Raw genomic sequence first — 12,363 nt, 5'->3', positions numbered from 1 at the left:
CCGCATCTGTGAAATGGGGTGCCGCTCTTCGGGTGCCTTCAGCTTGGCCAGACTGAATGTGTGTGAGGGGTGGAGTGCTGAAATGTCATTTTGCATTGGAATAGTTCGTCATGGCGCTGGTACCAGCCCATTAACAGATCCTGAATTGCTCCGGGACAGGCCCCGCTTTCCAGGTTGTAGAACACTGCAGATTCAGTCCTTTCATCAACACTCCAGGTGGGGTTCTCCATTGGCTGACGCTGAAAATCGGGGCGGGCACCAATTTGATGCCAAATCACAATTCTCTGCCACCTTGATAGTGGTGTCAATGTGGTCCAGAACACATGTACAGTAAACACCGTTTGCTTGTCTTTAGCAGGCCCGACCTGGTATTAACTGGGGCCTCTACGATTCTCCACCTCAGATGAGCCGTGTTCCTGACAGTGAGGTTCACTTGTGCTTTTAAAAATCGTAAAACCGCGTGGTGGCTGCTGAGGGAGAGAGAGGGGGGTATGGAAAGTGTCCAACAGCGCTATTCTTTGCTGATAGTTGTGCCGCTGGCTGAGGGGCTTCTGCCAGGTTCGGGGGGAGTAGCGGGGATGGCCAAGAAGTGGGCTTTGGGGTGGGGGTGGATGGGCACAGAGCACCAGTGCCACAACGGCAAGGCAGCCATGCAGCTGCGCAAGCCACTAACATCCCAATGTAAACCTAGGCCACCCCACCTAGGTGCCCGCTGGCCCCAGACAAACCATCAGCTGTATGAGCATGCTCCAGCACAACCAGTGCCATCTTGTTGGCTGGGTTGAGTTTGTGGGGTGTAATGTGTATGTGCGGCTGCAGCTTGTCAATTTCCCGAGTGTCAATCACGGACCCAACGAATCCTGCACCGTTTTTCATTGGAATTGATTGTGTTCCACGTGGCACTGGTGCTCGCTCCAGGTTCGGCAGAAGTTTTGCTGTTGTGTAAGTCCACGAGTTCTGCTCCGGCATTAACATCATGGGCCGGATTCTCCTTTGCTTGGCGCCGATATCATAATCGACGATCAGGCGGAGAATCCCTGTTTACGACCGAATTGGGAGCGGTGCCTGTTTTTGGATGCTCCGCCCCCTCCAAAACGAGGTCATCAAGGAGTACGGCGCACGCCGCTGGGACGGCCTCAGGACGTTACCTCAAGGCTCTCCCCTGATGGGCCGAGTTCCCGATGGTGCGGGACACGTGTGCTCTCAGTTTTTGTGCCCCGGCGTGGCAACTGCGGACTGTGCCCAGCGCTGACACAGCCGGGAAGGAGCCATGCTGCTGGTTGGGCCGGGCTTCGGCGAGGCTGGGGGGACTGATGGGGAGTTGCCCGGGGATGGCGAGGGATGTGTCCGGGGGGGGCGCTATGCGACAGGTCGGATCCGTGCGCAGCCGGCACCATGTTGTAAGACACAACCACTGCAGGTCGTCGCCGTGCACATGCACGGCCACAAACCCAGCAATTCTCCAGGTGTTTATATTGGGAAGGCCGTGCATTTTACGTGGCGCGGCAGCTAGCCCCTCACGGGTTGGAGCATCGATGCGGGGACAGCGGCAACTTTTTCATCGTGAAACCAGACACTTCCTCCGAACATAGCCTCAAAATCACAGAATCCAGCCCTTAGTCTCAGGACAGAGAATCCAGACCTCAGTCTCTGAATCTGGCCCTATATGTTTTCAAGAAGCAGTTAGATATAGCTCATGGGTTGAAGGCAAACAAAGGATATGTTTGGGGGGAAACGCAGGTTCAGACTATTGAGTTGGATGATCAGCCGTGATTATAATGAATGGTGGGGCAGGCTCAAAGGGCCGAATGGCCTTCTCCTGCTTCTACTTTCCATGTTTCTATGTAATAACTCATCAAGGCTCCTTCAACAGCAACTTGGAAAGCTGCAACCACTACCGCCTCAAAGGATAGGGGCAATAGTGCTTGGGAATATATCTAACTCCTTCTTGAAAACATTTTAGTGTCAACTGCTTTCTGTGGCAGTAAATTCCAAAGGCTCACCTCTCTTGGGGTGAAGGAAATTCTCCTGATCTCAATCCTTAATGGTTTACCCCGGGTCCTTAAGCTGTGACCCATGGTTCTGGAGTCCTCTGCCATCAGGGACATCTCTCCCCACAATTGTGTTTATTCAGCATGTTCTGTTTTTATTTTGTTCCAACTTCTAGGCCTGCTGTATTTTCAAAAAGCTGGCGTGACTGAAATCTGGAATGCCACCCGATGCTTGTTACTGAATTTCCGGATGTGGGAAACACTCCAAAAATCTGCTTGAGGACTTGCTTATAGAAAAATTATGTAAGGACAGAGAGGGACTTGAACAATTGGCTCTCCTTTTTGCATTGATGCGAACCCTTTGTGTCTGCTGAAAATATGAAGCAATCTAGTCGACAACTAGCAGAAGCATAGGATCCCTATAGTGCAGAACGAGGCCATTCAGCCCACCAAGTCTGCACCAAAACTTTGAAAGAGCACATTACCTAGACCTATTCCAACGCCCTATCTCCTTAGACCCACCTAACCTTAGGACATTAAGGGGAAATTTAGCATGGCTAATTCACCTAACCTGGAGGCATGCAAACTCTTTTTAATACCTGCACTCCAGTATCAATGAATGAGTCAACCTATTCCACACAAAAGTCTTCAAGTTAAATAGGGCTCGATGGAAAATAGTCAGGTATCATCTTTGACATAGAACATACAGTGCAGAAGGAGGCCATTCGTCCCATCGAGTCTGCGCCGACCCACTTAAGCCCTCACTTCCACCCTATCCCCGTAACCCAACAACCCCTCCTATACGTTTTGGACACAAAGGACAATTTAGCATGGCCAATCCACCTAACCTGCACGTCTTTGGATTGTGGGAGGAAACCGGAGCACCCGGAAGAAACCCAAGCATACACGGGGAGAACGTGCAGACTCCGCACAGACAGTGACTCAGGGGGGAATCTATTTCAATTTGAACATCTCAGAAAATGTGTTGACGCTCAACGAAACAAAATGTAGTGTTGAATGAGATACTCTTTTCCTTTTCAGAGCAAACACAAAGTCAAATTATGGATGGTAAATCATTTAAAACATTTCCCTCTCTTCGCATCCCTTTTATTCTTGCAACACCAACTCTTGTCATTTGATTGCACTGTCTTTAAGACTTTTGTTATTTTCCTCACCTGTATTTCATTTCTGAAGAAACTGTTACATTTCTAACTTTTCTCAGTTCTGATGAAAGGTCATCAGCCCGAATTGGTGACATCGGTTATCTCTCCACAAATGTTGTCTTACCTTTTGAGTCTTGCATCATTTTCTGTTTTTGCTTCAGATTTTTTTGATGTCCAATGTTTTGTTTTTTGCCATCAAAAAAAAAAAAATGAATACATGAGGGTCTTTAATCTGGAGTTTAATTCTCAAGAAGGCAATGGACATTGGGTCACTGAATTTGTTCAAGGTTGAGTTTAATAGATTTTTGATAGACAAGAGTGTGAAGACTTGTGGGGAAGGAAGAACAGTGAAGTTGAGACCACAATCAGTTTAGCCATGATCTTATCGAAAGGCAGAGTGGGCTTGACGTGCTATATGGATTGCTTCTCCTGAGTCCAGAGTGCTATGTTCCGATCTGCCTAATAGGGCTGAAGAAATACCTCCTCATCTCAGTCTTAAAGGATTGCCACTTGAGCCTGAAGCTGTACCTTTGGGTTCTAGTTTTTCAAACTAGCGGAAACAACCTCTCCACATCCACTCCATCCAGGCCTCTCAGTATCTTGTAAGGTTCCCCCTCATCCTTCTAAATCTCAATGTCGGATGTGGGAAATGTGCTTAAAGAAAACATATGTAAGGACAGGGAGGGGATTAAACAATTGTCAGCTGAAAAAGTGAAGCAATCTAGTAGACAACAAGCAGAATCATAGGATCCCTACAGTGCAGAAGGATGCCATTCAGCCCATCGAGTCTGCACAGAAACTATGAAAGAGCACCCTACCTAGATCTATTCCAATGCCCTATCCCCTCAGCCCCACCTAACCTTAGGACATTAAGGGGAAATTTAGCATCGTCACTTCAGCTAACCAGGAGGCATACAAATTCTTTTTATACCTGGCTCCGAAATCATTAAATGAATCAATCTATTTCACTCAAAAATCTTCAAGTTAAATAGGGCTCAAAGAAAAATAGTTAGGTATCGTCTTTATTTCATATTAGAATTTGAACATCTCAGAAAATGTGTTGAAGTTCAACAAAAAAAAATGCAGTGTTGAATGAGATTCTCTTTTCCTTTTCAGAGCAAAAACGAAGTCAAATTATGGATGGTAAATTATTTTAAAGCATTTCCCTCTTTTCGCATCCCTTTTAATCTTGCACCGCTAACTCTTGTACATTTGATCACACTACCTTCCTCGCAATGAAGACTTCCGTTATTTTCCTCATCTGCATTTCATTTCTGAAAAAACTGTCACATTTCTAACTTTTCTCAGTTCTGATGAAAGGTCATCAGCCCGAATTGGTGACATCGGTTATCTCTCCACAAATGTTGCCTCACCTTTTCAGTCTGGTATCGTTTTCTGTTTTTGTTTCAGATTTTGAGACGGCCAATGTTTTGTTTTTTGCCATCGAATATTTAAAAAAATTGAAGACATGAGGGTCTTTAATCTGGAGTTTGGTTCTCAAGAAAGCAATGGACATTGGGTCACTGAATTTGTTCAAGGTTGAGTTTCATAGATTTTTGACAGACAAGAGTGTGAAGACTTATGGGGAAGGAAGAACAGTGAAGTTGAGACCACAATCAGTTTAGCCATGACATTATCGAATGGCAGAGCTGGCTTGAAGTGCCACGTGGCCTGCTTCTCCTGAGTACTGAGTCCTATGTTCCTATCTGCCTATAATTTCCAGATGATAAAGGTAGATTTATAGAACAAGATACAGAATGAACTTTAATGTTCAGGCATGTGTCAAAATTCAATCCATAGCTAGAACACTATGCACCATAACTTCTAGCCAGTGACATAAAGTCATGGTCCTTTGGACTTATGAGAGTTTGAAGTGCACTGACTTGCTCTGGATAATTTTGTCGAAACCTCCCATGTCTGGAGCTGCTTGGGACTGGCAGTGAAAGAATTCTCGCAGGCGACAGAGCAGTGCAACTCCAGTAAGCTCAGGAAGAGCATGACCCATTTGTTTTTACTGCAATGTCTGCCGAAAGCAGGTAGGTTTGAATGGCCGAGTGAAAGCAACAGGCCTGGGAGAAGGTAAATGTCCAGGTAGGAGGAGGGAATTTGGCTGGTAGCGTCCTAGGGGTGTGGGGCTGATCTGGATATCTGGTGGTGGGGGTGATAGAGAGGTATGTCTTGGGGGTTGTCCGGGGGTGGGGTGTGTAGGGTCTACTTAATGGAGGGTGAGGCTTCGGTGTGTCACTGGGGGGTGAGGAGGGAATGCTGTGCATCTGCTTAGTTGGCGAATGCAATATTGTGGCACTCGTTAGGCAGGTGTTGGTTTCATGGGTGCCAGGAATGTATTGGATCTTCTCCGGGGCTGGTGTGGACCCAGCCTGCCAGACAGTGATCCCCTGTAATCTCCCTCGCCACCCCTGGACCACCTCCACCAGAGCCCCCAGCCCCGCCGAAGTCCTCTCGGCCACCAGAAAGGCTCAACCCCCCCGCCCCAACTGTGGCGGCGCTGGACAGTGTAGCAGCCGCACCCGCGGGATTGACGAAACCTCAGCCCAAAAGTGATTCACGCTGTCGGGAGGTCGGCCCATCAGGGGCGGAGCATCGGGGGAGGGACTTCAGGTGACGTCCTCATGCCGTTGCAATGGAGTGCGGCGTACTCACCGATGGCGCCGTTTTGGAGGGGGCGGAGCATGTAAAAGACGGCACAGCCCCTGATCGCGGCATCAAAAAGCATTCTCAGCGTCGGCAATCGGAGAATTCAGCCCTTAGTCTCAGGAACGGATAATCGGGCCTTGTACCTTTAATTCTGTTAATCGACAAGCAGTCCCTCGAATCTGCACTGCCATTCAATAAGATCATGCCTGACCTGATTCTAGTCACAATTTCACATTCCCACCTGATAAACTTTGAATCCCTTGTTAGTTAAGAATTTTCCCCCTCTGATAGATACTCAATGAACCTGCCTGGCGAAGAGAATTCCATACACTTAAAACCCTCTGTGGGAATAAAATGATCCTTCTCATGTCAATGGGAATCCCCTTATTTCTGAACTGTGTCCTCTTGTTCTAGCCTCCCCCACAAGGGGAAACAGTATTTCCACATTCACCCTGTCAATTCCCCTCAGGCTCTTATATGTTTCAATAAAGCTAGCTCACATTCTCCTAAACTCCAATGGATACAGGGTCCACCTATACAACATTTGTTCAGAAGATAACCTGTGTTCCCAAGCTTCAGTCGAGCGAACCTCTTCTGAACTAACAAATGGATATTATTTCTTAAATAAAACTAAAACTGTGCACTGTACTCCAGGTTTGGTCCCACCAATACCTGGTGCAACTGCCTCCAAAAGGATTCCTACTTTTATATTCCATTCCTTTTGCAATAAATAAAGCATCCCATTTGTTTTTCCAATTAATTACTCTACCATAGGACCATAGGCAAGAAGGCACAGGAGTAGACTTAGGCCATTCGGCCCATCGAGTCTGCTCTGCCATTCAATCATGGCTGATACTTTTCTCATCCCCATTCTCCTGCCTTCTCCCCATAACTCTTGAATCAAGAACGTATCAAGAACGTATTAATCAAGGAGGTGTCTATCTCTGTCATAAAGACACTCAGTGATTTGGGCTCCACGACCTTCTGCGGCAAAGAGTTCCACAGATTCACCACCCTCTGGCTGAAGCAATTCCTCTTCATCTCAGTTTTAAAGGATCTTTCCTTTAGTCTGAGGGGGTGCCTTCGGGTTCTAGTTTTTCCTACTTGTGCCTCTCCACATCCACTCCATCTAGGCCTCTCAGTATCTTGTAAGATCCTACCACATCCTTCTAAACCTCAATGAGTACATAGCTAGAGTCCTCAACCACTCCTCATATGACAAGCTCTGATACACAGGATATATTGCACAGAAAGAGGCTCCTGGGACCTACCAAACCTTTGCGGTAATTGTGCTCCATTGGAGCTTCCTCCCATCTTTTGCCATCTGCCATTGCAACCATCTATTCTGTTCACTCCTATATGTTTGTCTAGTTTACTTGCAAATGCATCCAAACTATTTGCTTCAACTACTTCCTGTAGTAGCAAGTTCATATAGTTATCACTTTTTGGGTAAAGAAGCTTTTTGTTGGTGAATTACCTATTGGATATCTTGTCAACTATATGATATTTATTTATTTATTTAATTTTTTTCCCATAAATTTAGAGAACCCAATTATTTTTTTCCAATTCAGGGACAATTTAGTGTGGCCAATCCACCTACTCTGCACATCTTTGGGTTGTGGGGGTGAAACCCACGCAAACATGGGGAGAATGTGCAAACTCCACACGGACAGTGACCCAGGGCCGGGATCGAACCTGGGACCTCGGTGCCGTGAGGCAGCAGTGCTAACCACTGTGCCACCGTACCGCCCAACTATATTATATTTATGACCTCCGGTCATGCTGTTTCCCACAGAGGAAACATTCTCAGTATCATCTCTTTCAACCACTTTCATTCTTTTAAAGGCCTCAAACAAGTGACCCTTTAGACTTTCTTCAAGAGTGAAGTGACGCAATCTGTCAATCATTTCCTGATATGTGTCCCCATGCCTTTCTGCATTCTTCCATGTAAAATATTTTCCCTTGCCAATACAGGTTTGGAAATATTTTAGAACAGCTTCCTTACTTTTCAATTCTACCATTCTAGAAATAAAGCTTTGTAATGGTCGTGTAAACTCATGTTTGAAGGTATTCTGTGGCTCGTTGTGTAGTGTCCCTACCTCTGAGCTGGAAACTCCAGATTTAGGTCCCGGACCTTGACTTCTGGCAAAATAATGTGCATTTATAATACAGCAAATCAAATTGAAGACCAACTTTCAAACTGTTCCAACAAATACCAATCACAGACAGTAAAACTGAAGGGGGGAGATTTCTGATCATTCATGTGATGGAAACAAACTGGAGTCTCTGTCATCGCTCCAAATAGCTAGAGGTTACAGCATGCAGGTGAAAAAAATCAATGTTGCCACAGAAACTCCGACGTCTTGGGTTGGGAGGGGGGAAGCATGTGGGTGGGGTGTGGGGAGCAGTTAATTCTGCTGACTGGCTTGACAGTCATTGAGATGCCATTAGTCAATTCTAGTTCCAGGTGGGATGGATTCTAGATTTTATGTTATTTTCCCGGTCTCCTTGATGTCATATTCAATCAAATGCTGCCTTGACGTCAAGGGTACTCTCATCTCCTATCTGGCATTCACCTGTTTCGTCCATTTTTCAATTTGGGCTGCAATAATGTCAGGAGCTGAGTAACCCTGACATCCAAGCTGAGCATCCGTGAGAAGGTTATTGCTGAGTAAGTGCCGCATGATAGAACTGTTGATGACCCCTTCCATCCATTTGTTGATGATCAAGAGTAGACCGATGGGGTGGTAATTGGTCGGGTTGTTTCTGGTTCTTGTGTAAAGGGCATACATAGGCAATTTTCCACATTGTTGGGTCGATGTCTGAGTTTCTGGAACACAGCTGTACTGGAACAGTTTGTCAACGGTAAGTTCTGGAGCATAAGTCCTCAGGACACTGCTGGAATGTTGTCAGGGCCCAGCACGGTGTGCTGAATAGCGCTTTCTGATCTGTAACATTTCTATGGTCTATGATTAGCATTCCCAGCAGCTGACCTGTCTTTGTAACTACGGTATTTGTGTGGCTTGTCCACTTCCGTTTCTGGTCAATGAATCCATTATTACTGATAGTTGGTTTTCAGCGATGAAATGCAATTGCATATCAACGAGAGATGATCTCTTGATGGTAATGTTAATCGCTTGGCACCCATGTGGCACAACGCCTACTTGACACCAATCAGCCAAACCCAATTATTGTCCAGGTCTTCCTCCAAATAGACCGGAGCAGCTTCAGCATTTGTGAAGTTGTAAATTGTAATTCATTTGATTTATTTTAGAATACAGACGTAGAGTTGGAATGTCAGGTAAGAGTTAATGTAATATTTCATCGGTTACAGTAAAAGTGCCACAGTGTGATTCGCATCTAAACCATATTCCAGTACTTTGGCCATTCTTTTAATTTCTTGAAATTTCCTTCAAATTAAATAACTGGAAACTCAACCATTGTTGCAGAAGAGAAGCTCAAAGGTATTGAAGAAGGTAGATACATCGATTATGTATGTCATACTTGTTTTCAGTGGTCATGAAAACCTGTTGGATCTTTCTGGTAGAGCCATACGTTTGTTAAATGGGAAGAAGGGCCCGAAATATTTATGGCCCCGAGGATTCTAATCGCATACAGAGGGCATATTCAGCTCCATTCTTGCTTTCATTTGTAAGGAGGAGCGAATACTATTTCTCCCGGTCAATGATTAATTGCTTAATTTTACAAATACTGGTATATGTTATAGTCCATTCACCGTGGCAACTGAGCATAACCTTTTGAAATAATATATTGTATAAAACAGCATTCCAATTGGGAAATTTGGAATATAAAGTCATGGCCAGCATCATATGTATATACGCGAAACCTAACATCAATATGTTTACAGTTTAATCAGAAGGACCAGATAAAAACCATGTCAATAGCTCCATACATCAGCAAACGTGCAAATTTAGTATTTTTCTTTCTAACATTGATAGAATTTACAGTGCAGAAGGAGGTCTTTAGTCCCTCGCGTCTGCACCAGCCCTTGGAAAGAGCACCCGACCTAAGCTTACCACCCTATCCATATAACCTAGTAACCCCACCTATCCTTTTGGACACTAAGGGCAATTTAGCATGGCCAATCCACATAACCTGCATTTCTTTGAACTGTGGGAGGAAACCGGAGCATCCGCAGAAAACCCACGCAGACACAGGGAGAAAGTGCAAACTCCACACAGTTGTGACCCGAGGCTAGCATTGAACCTGGGACCCTGGAGCTGTGAGGCAGCAGTGCTAACCGCTGTGCCACCATGCTGCCCCACCATGCCGCCCCATTCGAACATTCTCAGAATTTATAGAACCGGCTCTGTCTCCTATAAGAAAGAACCTCGCCTGCATTTTCCTCACACACAAAACCACTTACTTGCCTTTGAAGTGCTTCACTGTATAAACCGAATGTATCGTTGCCCCGAATTTTGTTTGTGCATCTTCAGTGAGTTGGCATGACATTTCAGATTTCTCTTTGCTGCATACTTTGAAAGATTTGCCGACGTGGACTGTGAAAATTGGTGAATGAAATGTGCAGATTGGTGACTGAAATGTGCTGGGCGAGGATTGCTAACAAAGGGGCCTTGCAGTCGAAAATTAGTTAGCAGAAAGAATGGAAATCTTTAGGTCTTGGCTACTGTTATGCCTGTTCCAGTAAGATAAGTCTGTGCAGAATCATGCTGTGAGTTTGGCATTATTTTTTTTGATACAGCATGAAGGCAGTTTGCACAGTTGAGAAGAACGATTCTGTTTCCAGCCAATCATCAGTTAAATATTTCTGTTAACAGTAGCTTGCATGATATTTACATTAAAAAAACACATTAAATCGGACCAAATTGTTTTTTTGAACCTCAGAAATCAGTCAAAGTCAGGGTTCAGGTAAGGAGAGCACCAACCAGTCCACCCTGTCCCCACCCCTTGTGAGAAATAGGTTTTGCATCAGTTATATTGATTCAGAGTTAAAAGTGAATGGACTTGGTGGGGAGTTAACAGAAATTCACATCGCTTTTTTGCGATCGCGCCAGAAACCTGCCACAACAACAAATCTAACCAAGCCCACTATGAATCTTACAACCATAGAATTACTACAGTGCATTCGGGCCATCGAGACTCCACCGACCCTCTGCAAGAGAACCTCACCGAGGCCCACTCCTTCACTAGATCCCCAGAAGCCCACTTGAGCTACACAGCTCTGAACACTAAAGGGCAATTAAATATGGTCAATTCACTTAACTTGCACATCTTTGAGGTGTGGGAGGAAACTGGAGCACCTGGAGGAAACCACCCAGGTTGGAGAGCCGGCTGCCCAACAGGCCAAGGAGGAGGAGGTGCGAAGGGGGCGCCGCATGAGGCCTGGTGTGTACCGGCAGCGCCGGACATTCGAGGATCTGCCGGACCGGGCATGCCATCAAAGACTCTGGCTGAGCAGGGTGACAGTGGGACACTTATGCCAGATGATGGCACATCTGGCTCCGTGGGGGTATGGGGTAGGACACCCGCTCCCGATGGTCGTCAAGGCGACGGTCGCCGTGAACTGTTACGCCATGGGGTCCTTCCAGGCGTCGAATGTGACCAGGATGCCCGAGCAGCGGTGTTCGCCGCCATCACCTCGATGCTCTGAGTACAGGGGGCGATTGATTGGATGCATGTCACCCTACCGGCACCGAGTACCACAAGGATCTGTTCTGGGGCCGTTGCTGTTTGTCATTTTTATCAATGACCTAGAGGAAGGCGCAGAAGGGTGGGTGAGTAAATTTGCAGATGATACTAAAGTCAGTGGTGTTGTCGATAGTGTGGAAGGATGTAGCAGGTTACAGCGGGATATAGATAAGCTGCAGAGCTGGGCTGAGAGGTGGCAAATGGAGTTTAATGTAGAGAAGTGTGGGGTGATTCACTTTGGAAGGAATAACTGGAAAGCGGAATATTTGGCTAATGGTAAAGTTCTTGGACGTGTGGATGAGCAGAAGGATCTAGGTGTCCATGTACATAGATCCCTGAAAGTTGCCACCCAGGTTGATAGGGTTGTGAAGAAGGCCTATGGAGTGTTGGCCTTTATTGGTAGAGGGATTGAGTTCCGGAGTCAGGAGGTCATGTTGCAGCTATACAGAACTCTGGTACGGCCGCATTTGGAGTATTGCGTAGTTCTGGTCACCGCATTATAGGAAGGACGTGGAAGCTTTGGAGCGGGTGCAGAGGAGATTTACCAGGATGTTGCCTGGTATGGAGGGAAAATCTTATGAGGAAAGGCTGATGGACTTGAGGTTGTTTTCGTTGGAGAGAAGAAGGTTAAGAGGAGACTTAATAGAGGCATACAAAATGATCAGGGGGTTGGATAGGGTGGACAGTGAGAGCCTTCTCCCGCGGATGGAAATGGCTGGCACGAGGGGACATAGCTTTAAACTGAGGGGTAATAGATATAGGACAGAGGTCAGAGGTAGGTTCTTTACGCAAAGAGTAGTGAGGCCGTGGAATGCCCTACCTGCTACAGTAGTGAACTCGCCAACATTGAGGGCATTTAAAAGTTTATTGTTTAAACATATGGA

At 46.0% G+C, this 12,363-nt stretch overlaps 1 long non-coding RNA gene across 1 annotated transcript; it reads left to right on the top strand.

Annotated features, from left to right (window-relative positions):
• The first annotated feature begins 9,082 nt into the window (after positions 1-9,082).
• Positions 9,083-10,699, top strand: LOC140389404 (uncharacterized). Its single transcript, XR_011934384.1, has 3 exons — positions 9,083-9,110; positions 9,259-9,285; positions 10,676-10,699. It is a non-coding gene; the product is annotated as an uncharacterized lncRNA (long non-coding RNA).
• The last annotated feature ends 1,664 nt before the right edge of the window (positions 10,700-12,363 follow it).

This window comes from Scyliorhinus torazame, chromosome 14 (genome assembly GCF_047496885.1).
Source record: "Scyliorhinus torazame isolate Kashiwa2021f chromosome 14, sScyTor2.1, whole genome shotgun sequence".
In the NCBI taxonomy this organism is placed as follows: domain Eukaryota; kingdom Metazoa; phylum Chordata; class Chondrichthyes; order Carcharhiniformes; family Scyliorhinidae; genus Scyliorhinus; species Scyliorhinus torazame.
The sequence above is the reverse complement of the archived record's forward strand: the minus strand, read 5'-3'. Positions and strand labels throughout refer to the sequence as shown.